Source organism: Pseudophryne corroboree, chromosome 2, assembly GCF_028390025.1.
Source record: "Pseudophryne corroboree isolate aPseCor3 chromosome 2, aPseCor3.hap2, whole genome shotgun sequence".
Taxonomy (NCBI): Eukaryota; Metazoa; Chordata; class Amphibia; order Anura; family Myobatrachidae; genus Pseudophryne; species Pseudophryne corroboree.
This window is the reverse complement of record NC_086445.1, coordinates 428795846-428810752: the sequence shown is the minus strand read 5'-3', so window position 1 is coordinate 428810752 and position 14907 is coordinate 428795846. Positions and strand designations below refer to the sequence as shown.

At 44.3% G+C, this 14907-nt stretch overlaps 1 pseudogene; it reads left to right on the top strand.

The window, feature by feature from the left end:
- The first annotated feature begins 14203 nt into the window (after positions 1-14203).
- On the top strand, positions 14204-14322 carry LOC135052284 (5S ribosomal RNA; annotated as a pseudogene).
- Positions 14323-14907: the final 585 nt, after the last annotated feature.

Genomic DNA, 14907 nt, shown 5'->3' with positions numbered 1-14907 from the left:
AAAACGATTACATTGGTCGTACGGCGGATAAGTAACAGTTACCTATACGCTGTGCGATTGGACCGCGTGTTCATGGGTGCAATACTTAGCGCAACGTGATACCATTTTTACGAGCTTTGCGTAAAATCACGGGATCATAAGCGCTGAGTGTAGCATACGCAAGCGTGATTTGTGTAACATTTTTTTTATTTTAAGGGAGTTTCGCTGGTCACTCAGGAAATCTCCAACGACCAATATTTACTGGGAAGGGTAAGTCACTCCCATATACTTCCAGTAAATAGAGGTTACACAGGGGCCTTAGGTTGGGTACGTACCGGCGCTGACGACAGTGTTTAGGTGTATTGGCCAACGTGGGCGTGAGTGGGTGAGAGCACTCGTTGCACTTTCACCGTCGCCTTATTACTGAGTATTTTGTTTTTTTTGTAGGAATTAGCTGAGAAGGCAATACCTGCAAAAGATGGGGGCCAGTTGCTCAAGTAAGGGACGATCAACCAGGGTTCAGGTTGATATTCCGCGGCCCAAGGGGGCGGCGAGGTACATAATGTGTGAGACATATGGATCAAAAACAGAAGTTTTATGCAATGAATGGGAACGTATGACTGCGGAAGATAGGGAACCATTCCCTAAGGTAGGCAGTTTTGAACCAGAGGTGTTGCAGAATTTAAGGGATAGGATATGTCTGATAAAATTCCAAAAGCAAAGGGTCAGACACACAAACTGTTTAAATTTATGGGAGCAAGAGAGTGATATGCAAGCCGGTTCCAAACCTAGCGGGAATGAGAACACAAACACACCATTATCGACACAGGTCGAAGGGGAACAGAAGGCTACAGTCAATGATACATCCGTAAATGACAGAAATATGAAAGAGCAATGTATTAACCCTAACTTTTGCAAAATGTATCCGGTTTTGAAGTCTCTCCAAGGTTTTAGGTCACAGGGAGATGAAGGATTAAGCCAAATCGCAGCTCTCCTCCAAGCAGTCATGTTGCAGGAAATTCAGGTGGGACCTGTCCAACCAGGTATAGCATTAACAGTATTCCCCAATGAAAGAACTGGTGAGGTCACAGCTACAGGTAAGTATGAGATAGTTCATTGCATGGAAACAACAACACCACACAGTAAATAGATTAGGAACGAAATGGTAGGATTACACCCTGTCTTGGAAATGGTAACTCCCAATGGGGGAACCGATAGTCAGGAAGTAGTCCTCACCAAGAATAATGCAATGTATTGCCCGTGGCCCAGAGATGAGCTGCGATCAATCATTTCAGAATTCCCCAACCCTCGGAGGCATTTAGCCAAATGTCAGAAATTATCAGAGATCTGGGAAATGTGTATGAACCAACAAACCAACATTGGCGGACATTTTTGAAAGCATGCCTACCCCCTAATATTGACACCTAAAAATTTACCACTGATTGTAGATTAGAGTCAGATATTCCTGTGACTGACAGAAACAATCAGGAAAATATAAAACGAATTAATAGGCAACTAGAGTTGTGTTTTCCCCCTGAGTGGAGAAGAATTTTCTCCATAAAACAGAGAAAAAATGAAATAACATCTGAATATTTCCACGAGCACTAGAGGAAATGGATAGATACATGGGGGTATTAGATACAGAGAATGATGAAAATTACAGACAGGTAGCGGTGTCTGTGCTAATGGACGGACTCGATCAGACAGTAAGGGACAAAGTACAAATATCTTTGCCAAATTGGAAAGGGGTCACAGTAGCTTGCCTTAGAGAGTGCGCAATTGAACACCATAAAAATATTGCTACGCGTAGAATACTACAAGAGGAGAGGCTGAGGATTGAAAGTATGCAGGCTCTTAGACCAAAGTCCCATCAGCCCAAACCCCAAAACCCTAGTAGTAATAAAAGACCGATAATATGTTACATGTGTGAAAATAAAGGACATTTTGCTAGAAACTGTAGGAGGAGTAGAGCACATAGCCAATATAGACCCCCTAGACAGAGTAAACAAGCCACGTTATTAAACACATAGACGGGATCAAGGGACATATAGTAAGGAATCACGAGAAGTATAGAAAAACACAGATTCGGTTAATGGGAAGAACAGAATAAATGCAACTTTACCCATTTGACAGAATTTACGGAGATTAGGAGGAGGCTTCTAAACTTCTGCTTCTCTCTCTCTAGCAGAAGTGACCTCTAAGTAATTTAACAGGAGTTGTGTTAGAGATGGTATACATATAGAGTGCTCCCACCCAGGAAGCACAAAATATGTTAAAATACCCACGAGGACTAATATTGCATTTCACTGTATTAGAAGCATGTCCATCACAGGTAGAGGAAATTTTCACAAAGATACCGGGTTCCCTATAAACTTAGAATGGACAAGACACTGGATTGATGGCTGGGATAGTCCCAGTAGAGATAAAACACACATAGATTTTTTTTTAAGGGAACAGCCTAATTAGGGAATCATTCCCCGTAGTGCCCAATCCAGATGTCAAACTTTGTAAAATCTTCTTTGTTACTAAAATCTGTGATCTGTCTTCAAAGTTTCCTCTTCATCTCTGACGTTCACCGACAGAATTACAGCTCAAACGTCACATGTCTACTCGGTCTTTTCAGAGGTCTGCCCAAACCCAGTATATCTCACCAGCATCGCTGTGCCTGGCCATGCACAAAGGGTGGAGAGTGGAAATACTGGTGAAGGGAGACTGTGCAGAGATACCGATAGACATGTTGGTGTGACAGCCTGATGGTGAACGCAAAACTGACAAATTTTCTTTTTATTATTCTCTCTCTCTCTTTCATTTTCCACGGATGGTTTACTTCACACAACAGTTAAACACATTGTAATGCAGGATTTATGTTCCCTACAGAAAGGTCGCTGACCCAGAGAAAGCCTGTGACAAAGAGCAGACTGTAGAGAACATCGTATCACTGGAGTGTCTGTTCCGGGAAGATTGAGGCGGCACCTGAGCACGGAGAATAACAAGACCAGAGGCGGTTGTCGCACCAGCTTTCTTTTTCCTTTTTATTATTTTCTCCATCTCCCATTACCCTCCTTTCCTCCCTCTCCTTGTTTCCTTTCTCTCCCCCTTAACAAGATGGACTTACCCCAAGAGACTGCGTTCCGGGTTTTCCTGTTGACCCTGTTGTTGACCAGAGCAGTCTGTTTCGGTGAGAGTACCAGAGAGGTCGAGAAAGGATCTGGAATGGGTTCTGATGACAAGGACGGATTTGTAGAATTCCAAGAGCAACACATCCATCGAGCAAAGGCGAGTATCAGAAAACGATCTGGTAGTCAGGAAACTAGGAGACACTGTGAAGGGTTATTGGCTGAGGAAAATTGTATCTGTAGAAATTGTGAAAACATAGTTGAGGACGGGTGCATCCAGAGATGTCAGTCCAGCCTTAATATTAACATGGACCGTCATCCATTGAGTGACTATCTCTCATTAGTGGGTAAGGTTTTAAACCAAACAGAATGCTGGGTGTGCTCACAAGTACCTCAAGGTCAGGACTAGTACTGTATCCTTTAACAATAGATGAGGTACTTGAATTACGGGGTGGGTGACCGGTGGACAAGAAATGTAATATTTCTAAGCCCCCTAGTCTGAAACTCCACCAATATCATGTGGATAGGTCCTTAGTATGTTTCAACATTTCCAATTCCCGAAAGCCGGGAAATTGGGAAGTGACATGGAATAACCAAACCATGGCATTTTCACACAGAGCTGACAGAATGCCCGTAGACCCTGAACTTATACGCCAAATAGCCGACGGTGGAAGGTATTTTCGGTACAGGTATACTCAAAGAAGTAAGACCATGCGGGTTGGAGAAGTATCACCAGGGTACTGTGCGCATGTCATACAGCCTGATACGTGTACTGAACAGATGAGAGAGATAGGGATAGGATTTATCACTTGGAAAGTTTGCAATATGGTAATGTCATATTCTGTCCCATATGTTCTCCCCGATGATGCCTAATTCATATGTGGGAGGAAGGCTTATAAGTGGCTTGCCCCAAACTCAGAGGGATTGTGTTACATTGGAAGAGTGTTGCCAGAAGTAATGACCATAACCCATGATAAGATGAAAGACGTTCACCGCAGTGCTCAAGCTCCTTATACTCATTCTCACTATGAACACATCGTTAAGAGACACCTCATAGATAGGACAGAGCACGCAGCCTCTGATTTAATCCACGAATCCACCGGGATTCAATTCCTACTCGCGTTAGACATCACCTGTACCGCCAGAGGAATTATAAATTATAGGTACATCCATGCGCTAGCGAACCTGATAGATAATATCACCGAGATGTATGATGACACCTTCAGGTATACAGGGAGAGAGTTGCAAGCTTACAAAACGGAACTGATCCAGCACAGGATGGTCCTCAATTATATCACAGCGGTGACAGGCGGGTACTGCATCACTTTGGCAACTCAGTATGGTGTAAAGTGCTGCACGTATATTACAAACATCACTGATGACCCAACCGAGGTCATAGATCAAAAGATAGATGATATCTTACAGTTGAAGTGGGAGTTCCGAAGGAGACACAACCTTACCCTTACTGCTGTGAGTAATGAACTGACCGGCTGGGTCTCATGGTTGAACCCACGCAATTGGTTCTCAGGTTTAGGAGAATGGGCTCAAAATGTTATCGTGAGTGTAGGAAAGTTTCTCCTTTGTATCCTGGGAGTTGTCATAATGATTGGCTTGATATTTAGGTGTGTTCGAGTTTTAACGCGGCGCAAGCACGGTACCAAAGTGATGAGTTTAAGGAGCGGGGGCATTGTTACAACAACTGATTTAATTTATGACCCATCAATAGAGACAATGTTGTGATAAGACGTGATTCCATGGTCCGTTTCTTTCACCCGTTTTTCCTCTGTTTTCCCTCAGCAAAAATACACCCATCCGGACAAGACTTCGATCAACACCCAAGAACGATTGCACAAATGTTATGTGATTGTATTTGTGATACGTGTCTTATCTTCATCTCTACAACCTTCAGGTAGTGACACACATAGTCGACAGGTGATACATATATACATATATTAGCACTCACATGTGTCCCCCCTTCATGTATCATCAACTAAATGTGCACCCCATGTGTTGGAACAAAAAGCCGAAAAGAGCTCGGTAGTGTTTGTTGGCCCACTTACAGACCCTTAATACAGGATAAGAAGGATTTAATGTATACTTCGCAATACCTCGAAGCTTATTTAAAACATATACGGCACAATCATACATGCCCCTCAGACACGGATTCATACATACATGATTTTTACTATCCCACTAGGTCATACATTTCCCACCTACACCTCTCCTCCTACCATCCAATTATCTGTAGATAATTTGTATTGTATGTTTTTATCCAATCATCTGTAGATATTGTATTGTATATTTTTCTGTTTACTGTTTAGATAGTGGCAGTTATTGTTGACTGCCAAAGGGCGGACTGTCAAAGTCGAAAAATATTGTAATGCATACCCCATGTACTAACCCCGCACACATGCCCGCTGCGCGTGCACTTATTCCGCCGTGAGGGCGCATATCTGCAATTTGCGTAAAGTAGCTCCCCACGGCCATGCGCCTTAGCGCGTGGTATGCGCATTTACGGTAGAGTTTGTGAACGCATAGAGGGTTATTAGAACATTACATATTTAACCCAAATAGTGTACATTTTAGATATAGCTCCCTTGTACCACATCAGCAAGTATCAACAGTTTAAATGATTCCAGAACAAAGGGATTCACCTTTGCAGGATAAGAGGGGACAGACTAAGGCTATAAGGTGATGTTTGGTATCCAGCTGTAGGGTATTTTAAGGGAAACATTCTGGTGTTGGTTTGAGGAAGATCGCATGTTCCTGCCTATAGTTATGTGCAGAAGTAGAATATAGATATAAATTGTATTTACCGTATAATATGTATGTGGAGGGAAAGAGAATGAAACTCAGTCACACATAAATTAAATCTCCCAGAGACTAGAATACAATGGCCTTATTTACACTAAGCTTATGAAGAGTGCAAACACCTTTGTTTACTAAGATGGTGTTATGCACACCAGTGCCTGCAGGAAAGTACTGGTGTCAGGACTGTTATGCACTCCAGTGCCTGCAGGAATGTACTGGTGTTTGAACTGTTATGCAAAACAAATGGACTTACAGACAGACTGAGGAATATGACATAACGTACACAGAAGGTGATAGGTTAACAAAATACACACAAAGTGAACAGAGAAGCCCAGAGGCTAAGGAACTGGGTATCTCCCTTGTATTAGAACTGCTCAGATGGGAAAAGCAAGATGTTGTGTTTTAATACGTAGAGAACCCGAAATGCTGTTGCTAAGGGCAACAGCAAAACCCTAAAGGGTTACCAACGGGTGTGGCAGTAAACTCCTTGGTCAGAGATGGAATGATAGACACAAGGAGAGTCTCCACAATCCTAATTCTCACTTGCAGTGCACAGGTTCAGCTTACTGCCACTAAACTGACCCCTGACACCTAGCACAGTGAGACAGGATTAGACAGGCAAGTCTTAGAATACAGCTGCAAACTTGCTAAGTTCACAGAGTAGTAACAGAACCCCAGCAAGCTAAACGACTGACTCCAGTCTTACTGCTAGGTCTGGATTGGCAGAGTGTAATACCAAATCCCCAGGCCTATTTGCAGTAAGCAACAAACAAATACAAAGCTACACAGTACTGGCTAACTTTCAGAAACTGACTAACCAACAAAGATTCAGCAGCATCTGCTTACCCTGAGAAGAGGCCTTATAAAGCAGGTGCTGTCCACGCCCCACTCAGACCTCACAGACTGTGAGCACAAAAACCAGCACCGGATCCCCTGCCATGCACAGAGCCTATAACCACTGCACAGCAAAAGACCCGAACCGGAGTATCAGCTGCGCTCAGGTCACTCCGCTAGCACTTGTCTCCCGGTTGCCATGACGACGTGGCAGCACAGGGCAGGAGACCCTAACAGTACCCCCCCTCTGACGAGGGGTCAAAGAACCCCTACCACCGGGTTTATCGGGGAACTGCGAGAAGAAAGAGCGTATCAGTCTGGGGGCATGAAGATCACAACTGCGCACCCACGACCGCTCCTCCGGGCCATACCCCTTCCAGTGCACCAAAAATGACAGCCGACCCCGAACCACCTTGGAGTCAAGAATCCTTTCAACAACAAACTCCCTCTGGCCACGTATCAGAAGAGGGGAAGGTCTTCCACTGGAAGAAGGATTACTAATCGCCCGTTTTAAAAGGGAACAATGAAAGGTTTTATTGATACCCAAAGAACGGGGCAGATCTAACTGAAATGCCACCGGATTGATAACCCTGGTGATCTTATAAGGGCCGATGAACCGGGGGCCTAACTTATGAGATGGCTGTCTCAACTTCAAATTCTTGGTAGACAACCAGACGAAGTCTCCTAATTTGAAGCTGCAGGGTCTTTTCCGCTTATCAAAAACCCTTTTGGTCACTAATGACACAGACACAAGGGCTTTCTTCACTTTCCGCCAAATACCTCTAAGGACCGAAACCACAGAGGAACCACCAGGCGTGGAGTCCAGGGGGTCAAAAGAATTGGCCTTAGGATGATGCCCATACACACAAAGGACTGGAGAGATCCCTGTAGCAGAGTGAGCCGCGTTGTTATAGGCAAACTCAGCCATGGACAGATGAGCAACCCAGTCAGTCTGACACTTGGAGACATAACACCTGAGGAACTGCTCCAAGGACTGGTTCACCCTTTCAGTCTGCCCATTAGACTGCGGATGGTAGCCCGACGACAAGCTGACAGAAATCTGGAGATCGGAACAAAATGCCCTCCAGAATTTGGCCACAAACTGGGATCCGCGGTCAGAGACCACATCAAGTGGCAACCCGTGGAGACGCACAACATGCAGCATAAATAATTCAGACAGGCGTCTGGCCGATGGCAGCCCAACCAGTGGAACGAAGTGCGCCATCTTCGAAAACCTGTCAACGACAACCCAGATGGCTGTCATCCCCGAGGATTTGGGCAAGTCCACCACAAAATCCATTGAAATGTGGGTCCATGGCTTAGATGGGATAGAGAGTGGATGTAATGGGCCAACCGGAACCCCTCTAGGAGTCTTATTTCGGGCACAGATGTCACATGCCCGAACCCACTGATCCACATCCTTAGCCACCGAGGGCCACCACACCGCCCTAGATAGCAACTCCCGAGTTCTGGCAATACCCGGGTGACCTGCAGACTTCTTTGCATGGAATTCCAGGAACACTCGCTGTCTTAACCTAGGAGGCACAAACAAAAGACCTACCGGAAGGTCTGGAGGAGCCTGCTCCTGTGCTCTAAGGACTAATGATAAGAGGTCCTGGGTAATGCCCACTTTAATACATGATGGGGACACAATGGGCAATGGCTCCTCGGTGGTCTCCTGGATTGGAGCAAAACTCCGCGAGAGCGCATCAGCCTTGATGTTTTTTGACCCAGGGCGATATGTTATCAAAAAATTAAAGCGAGCAAAAAACAAAGCCCATCGTGCCTGCCTGGCATTGAGACGCTTCGCTGACTCTAAATATGCCAAATTCTTATGGTCGGTGAGAATTGAGACCACAAACTTAGCCCCCTCAAGCCAGTGTCTCCACTCCTCGAGTGCATCCTTAATAGCCAACAATTCCCGGTTACCCACGTCATAATTCATCTCGGCAGGCGAAAATTTACGGGAAAAGTAAGCACAGGGATGAAGGCGATTATCAGACACTCCCATCTGAGAAAGCACTGCCCCAATACCCATCTCAGAGGCATCCACCTCCACCACAAAAGGACGCTCTGGATCTGGGTGTCGCAGCACCTTGGCCGAAACAAATGCCCTTTTGAGACGGGCAAAAGCCGCTTTAGCCTCACAAGACCAGTGAGCAACATCCGCCCCTTTCTTAGTGAGTGCCACCAAGGGGCGCCACTATAGACGAAAACCCAGCGATAAATCGTCTATAAAAATTCGCAAAGCCCAGGAAACGCTGAAGCGCCTTCAAACTAGTGGGCTGCACCCAATCCAGGACTGCCTGTACCTTGGAACCCTCCATTTGGAAACCTTCTGGGGAGATAATATATCCTAGAAATGCGATTTGCTGAACTTCAAATTCGCACTTCTCCAGCTTCGCCCCAAGCCGGTGGTCTCTGAGTTTCTGGAGGACTAAGCGTACATGCTTCCGATGTTCCTCCAGGGAATGGGAGAAGATTAGGATGTCATCTAAGTATACAACTAAGAATCTATCCAAATATTCCCTGAGCACATCATTCATGAAATCCTGGAAGACTGCCGGGGCATTACAGAGCCCAAAAGGCATCACCAAATATTCATAATGCCCTGAGTGGGTATTAAAGGCAGTCTTCCATTCATCCCCCTCTCTTATTCGGATTAGATTGTACGCACCGCGAAGGTCAATCTTAGAAAAAATGGTGGCAGTACGAAGCTGGTCAAACAAGACCGAAATGAGAGGCAGTGGGTATGAGTTTTTAATCGTGATACGGTTCAATTCCCTGAAGTCGATGCAGGGTCGCAACGAACCGTCCTTTTTACCCACGAAGAAGAACCCCGACCCAACTGGAGACTGTGAAGGTCTGATAAATCCCTTAGCCAAGTTCTCCTGAATGTACTCTGCCATAGCCTGAGTCTCAGGACGTGACAGGGAGTACAACCTGCTCTTGGGAAGCTTAGCATTTGGCAACAAATCAATGGCACAGTCATAGGGGCGATGGGGAGGTAGTACCTCTGCAACTTTTTTTTGGAGAACACGTCCGCAAAATCTGCATAACACCCTGGCAATCCTGGCAAACTTAGCTGCGAGAGCCTGACTGGAAGGCTCAAGCAACTCCTGAAACAATCAGTACCCCAACTAAGAATCTCCCCAGAGACCCAGTCAAATTGAGGATTGTGGGCCCTTAACCAGGGTAACCCCAACACCAATGGGGCAAAAGTACAGACAGTCACATAAAAGGACAATTTTTCAGAGTGTGTGGCTCCAATAAACAAAGAAATCTGGCTAGTGCAAGAGGTAATTTTACCTTGGGATAATGGTTCCCCGTTTAACCCACAAATCTCAATTTCCGATGCCAAGGGTACTAAGGGAACAGAGTGTTTCAGGGCGAATTGGCGGTCCATAAAAACCCCGTCGGCCCCACTGTCCACAAAGGCCTCAGTCTTGACAGTTTGACCGAGGATCTTCAAGGTCACCGGAATGATAAAAGTCTTCTTGGGAAATTCTGACTTCTGGCCTGACAGGATATTTCCCATCACCCTCAGGCCCTGAAGTTTTCCGGCTTTTCTGGGCATGATACTACCACATGACCTTTATTCCCACAGTACAAACACAACCCCTGCTGTCTCCTCCGCGTCTTCTCACGCGAGGAGAGGCGGGTAGCCCCAATCTGCATAGGCTCCTCTGAAAATTCCTCAGAGTCTGAGGTTCCCTTGGGAAGGAAGGAAATCTCAGTCTCCCTTTCAAGCCTACGCTCTCTCAGCCGTCTATCCACCCGGATGGATAACTGCATGAGCTGATCCAAGCTATCAGGCAAGGGATATTGTACCAGTTGGTCCTTTATCTGGTTAAAAAGACCTCTTCGGTACTGGTGTCTCAGGGCTGGGTCATTCCACTGGGTATCATGGGCCAACCTCCGAAACTCCATACAGTAAACCTCAACTGGCCTTCGCCCTTGCTTAAGGATCGAAATCTGAGCCTCGGCTGAGGCCGTCTTGTCAGGGTCATCATACAACATGCCCAGTGCCGTAAAAAAAGCATCAACACTTTTAAGCGACGGACAGTCAGGCTGCAACCCATATGCCCAGACCTGTGGGTCTCCTTGTAGCAAGGAAATCACTATGCCCACCCGCTGAATCTCCGACCCAGAAGACTGAGGCCTAAGCCGGAAGTATAGCTTGCAGCTCTCCTTGAAACAAAAGAACTGCGAGCGATCTCCAGAAAAACGATCCGGGAGATTTACTTTCGGCTCCTTAACCCCTGCAGGTGCTGCTGCTGCAGGAGCTCCGCCAGCAGCCTGGGAGGTGTGCATTTTAATGGACAAATCATTAAATTGTCGAGTCAGGACCTGCACCTGATCGACCACCTGTTGCAACGTATTTTGAGGGGTGTGCTCCATATTCCCACAAAATTTCAACAGGAGTATTAGGCTGCTGAATATGTTATGCACACCAGTGCCTGCAGGAAAGTACTGGTGTCAGGACTGTTATGCACTCCAGTGCCTGCAGGAATGTACTGGTGTTTGAACTGTTATGCAAAACAAATGGACTTACAGACAGACTGAGGAATATGACATAACGTACACAGAAGGTGATAGGTTAACAAAATACACACAAAGTGAACAGAGAAGCCCAGAGGCTAAGGAACTGGGTATCTCCCTTGTATTAGAACTGCTCAGATGGGAAAAGCAAGATGTTGTGTTTTAATACGTAGAGAACCCGAAATGCTGTTGCTAAGGGCAACAGCAAAACCCTAAAGGGTTACCAACGGGTGTGGCAGTAAACTCCTTGGTCAGAGATGGAATGATAGACACAAGGAGAGTCTCCACAATCCTAATTCTCACTTGCAGTGCACAGGTTCAGCTTACTGCCACTAAACTGACCCCTGACACCTAGCACAGTGAGACAGGATTAGACAGGCAAGTCTTAGAATACAGCTGCAAACTTGCTAAGTTCACAGAGTAGTAACAGAACCCCAGCAAGCTAAACGACTGACTCCAGTCTTACTGCTAGGTCTGGATTGGCAGAGTGTAATACCAAATCCCCAGGCCTATTTGCAGTAAGCAACAAACAAATACAAAGCTACACAGTACTGGCTAACTTTCAGAAACTGACTAACCAACAAAGATTCAGCAGCATCTGCTTACCCTGAGAAGAGGCCTTATAAAGCAGGTGCTGTCCACGCCCCACTCAGACCTCACAGACTGTGAGCACAAAAACCAGCACCGGATCCCCTGCCATGCACAGAGCCTATAACCACTGCACAGCAAAAGACCCGAACCGGAGTATCAGCTGCGCTCAGGTCACTCCGCTAGCACTTGTCTCCCGGTTGCCATGACGACGTGGCAGCACAGGGCAGGAGACCCTAACAGATGGCCAGGTTTCTATTTGAAACAATGAGTGCTGAGTTGTCATTGTCTCACCTGAAAGGAAGGGACAAACAGGGTGACAATGCCCAGGAGCCGAGGCTGTTTGGAAGATCAGAAACAATAGCTAACCACAACACAAAACCAGACAGATAGGAATTTAAGATATTAACATTCCTAGTCTAAAACCCATGGAGATAAAGGTGTTCATTTATATATATGTAATATATATTATATATATATATAAATGAATAAATATATAATTCCTAACAAATTGTAATAGCAGGAGTATGTGTGTACGTATGTATATATATATATATATATGAATATGTGGATATATGTATATCTTGAAGATTGAAATAGATAATCATATCATATGTGGGATCATATTGTTCAGAGTCACGTAAGCATTAATCTGGTGGGAATAAGAACATTATTAAATCTTACCTCATTAAGTTATTAATAATACCAGATGTATGATTAATGTGATGGGTTTAACTGATCATGGGGCGGGAACTCAGATGTAAACAACAGAAACCACATCTAAAGTCCTAGCCATCGCCCACTTCTTGAACTGACCAATGGTCCCCGGTGCACAGGACATGTCCCACCCCCTAACCAATGGAAGAAGAGCACACAGTGTCTATTGTATTATGTCTTGATCTACTGAATAAAGAGCGAGCTGCAGGCCAGGTCACTATCACAGACTCTTAACGCTTTCAACCTGATTAGCGGAGGACCGGATCCGGGAAGCGCTTGCGAATATTCACACTTATGTACATTGACTGTAGCCATTATTCTGTTTAGATTTATCTTGTTAGCCTGTAGTGTATAATTTGTACTGTTTTACCTTTTTTTGAAATAATTCACGGTGGCCTTAGAACCCTTTGGTTACAACTACAGAACGGTGTTGTGTCCTCACTTTCCTGCAAGGGTTTAAAGCGTATTTAACTGTATAAGGTTTATAAGTATTGATAAGGTGTACGCACTGCGGGTACTTTATACCGTCAGCGCTACTTAAGGTTTAAGGTGTAACATCATTGCAGTGCTTTGCTGCATAAGGTTTAAGGTGTAACATCATTGCAGTGCTTTGCTGCATAAGGTTTAAGGTGTAACAGCATTGCAGAGCTTTGCTGCATAAGATTTAAAGTGTAATCATATCATTGCATTGTATAACTGTATAAGGTTTTAAGGTGTATTAATTGGGTGCGAACGCACTGCGTGTACTTTGTACCCGCAGTGCGGCGTTTGTACGCTAAGTGCGTACACGGTACGGGACTCTGTGTGCAAATAGCGTACGAAGTACGTAGCGTGAGCTAGCGACTGCAGCAGCTCCATGCTAAAGGTGTGTTTAAAAATATAGCTTTGTGTTGAAAGGTAATATTGACATTATCAGTATATATATATATATACTTTAAAAAATCTAAAAACCTCAAAGACCTACTTGCACCTAGTATGCTGAAGGAAAAACTCACCCGGAATACCCCTATGCCAAAATGTACGGGGTCTTATAAATGTGGGAAGTGCAATATATGTAAGTTTTTACATCGGAATGGGAAAACTTTTAGCGACACAGAGGATAAGAATGAATACACTATAAAGGACTTTATGAACTGCAATACATCATCCGTGATTTACCTCTTGGAGTGTCCATGCAAAATGAAGTATGTAGGAAAAACGAAGAGACCCCTCAAAATACGGATTCAAGAGCACATAAGGAATATCAAGAACAAGGTTGTTAGCCACGCAGTTTCCCGACACTTCGCATGTGAACATAACTCCAACCCAGAGGACCTTACGTTTAAGGCAATTGAACATGTTTGCTTGGGCGAGAGAGGAGGAGACCTAGGGAACAAACTTTCGAGACGAGAAATGTATTGGATTTTCCAGTTGCAGACTCTACACCCAGTCGGCCTCAATGAGGGATACGAAATTGCACCATTTCTATGAGGTGCAGTATCATAGAAATATTCCATGAGCTCATGTATCCCTTCTCTCCTCCCTATACCGTGTTCACTTCACAATTTGAAATATCCACTGCACATTAAATATTAATGCAAATGAAATAACGCGGTATTATGATGTCTATTTTTTTCGCGTACAGTCAAACCACACTGGTACGCCCAATCTCGTCCGATCTTGGAAGCTAAGCAGTGTTTGGGCCTGATCAGTACCAGGGAAGGGGACTACCTGGGAAGATTGGGTACTGTAATGTTTTAACAAATGACACCAGCCTAATACCAACTTATAATGTTTGTAATACCAACACCATTTAAAAATAACGCCTCAAAGTCACGGAATTTTGCGCTCATCACCATTGAAATCCGAATATATATACTTTGCACTGTCACTATTAATAAATAATTAATAGATAAATGTACTAATATAATATACTATCTCTAAGCACACTTATATATCTTACCATTATCACAATTTTCAACTAACCTTTCACCCTGAGGTCTGATACACACCTCACAATTAGCATTGCACAAGCACTTTACTATTTATTATATTTATATATATATATTTTATTATTATTTTTTTATTCTTCATCTATTTTTCATTTATTTTATTTATTTAATTTATGTATTGTGAAAATGTTATATATTTATCTCATAGTTCCTGCTGATGATCTATTATCCTTATACAAATTAATTGTCTTGATCGTTTTGAATGTTTAGCTAATATCTGCTACAAAGATACTACCATATATTCTCTTTTTATTTATGCTATCGTTGCCATGGATATGGGTATGGCTGAAAACGATCTAGATCTAAAAAAGAACTACCAAAAGATGGCC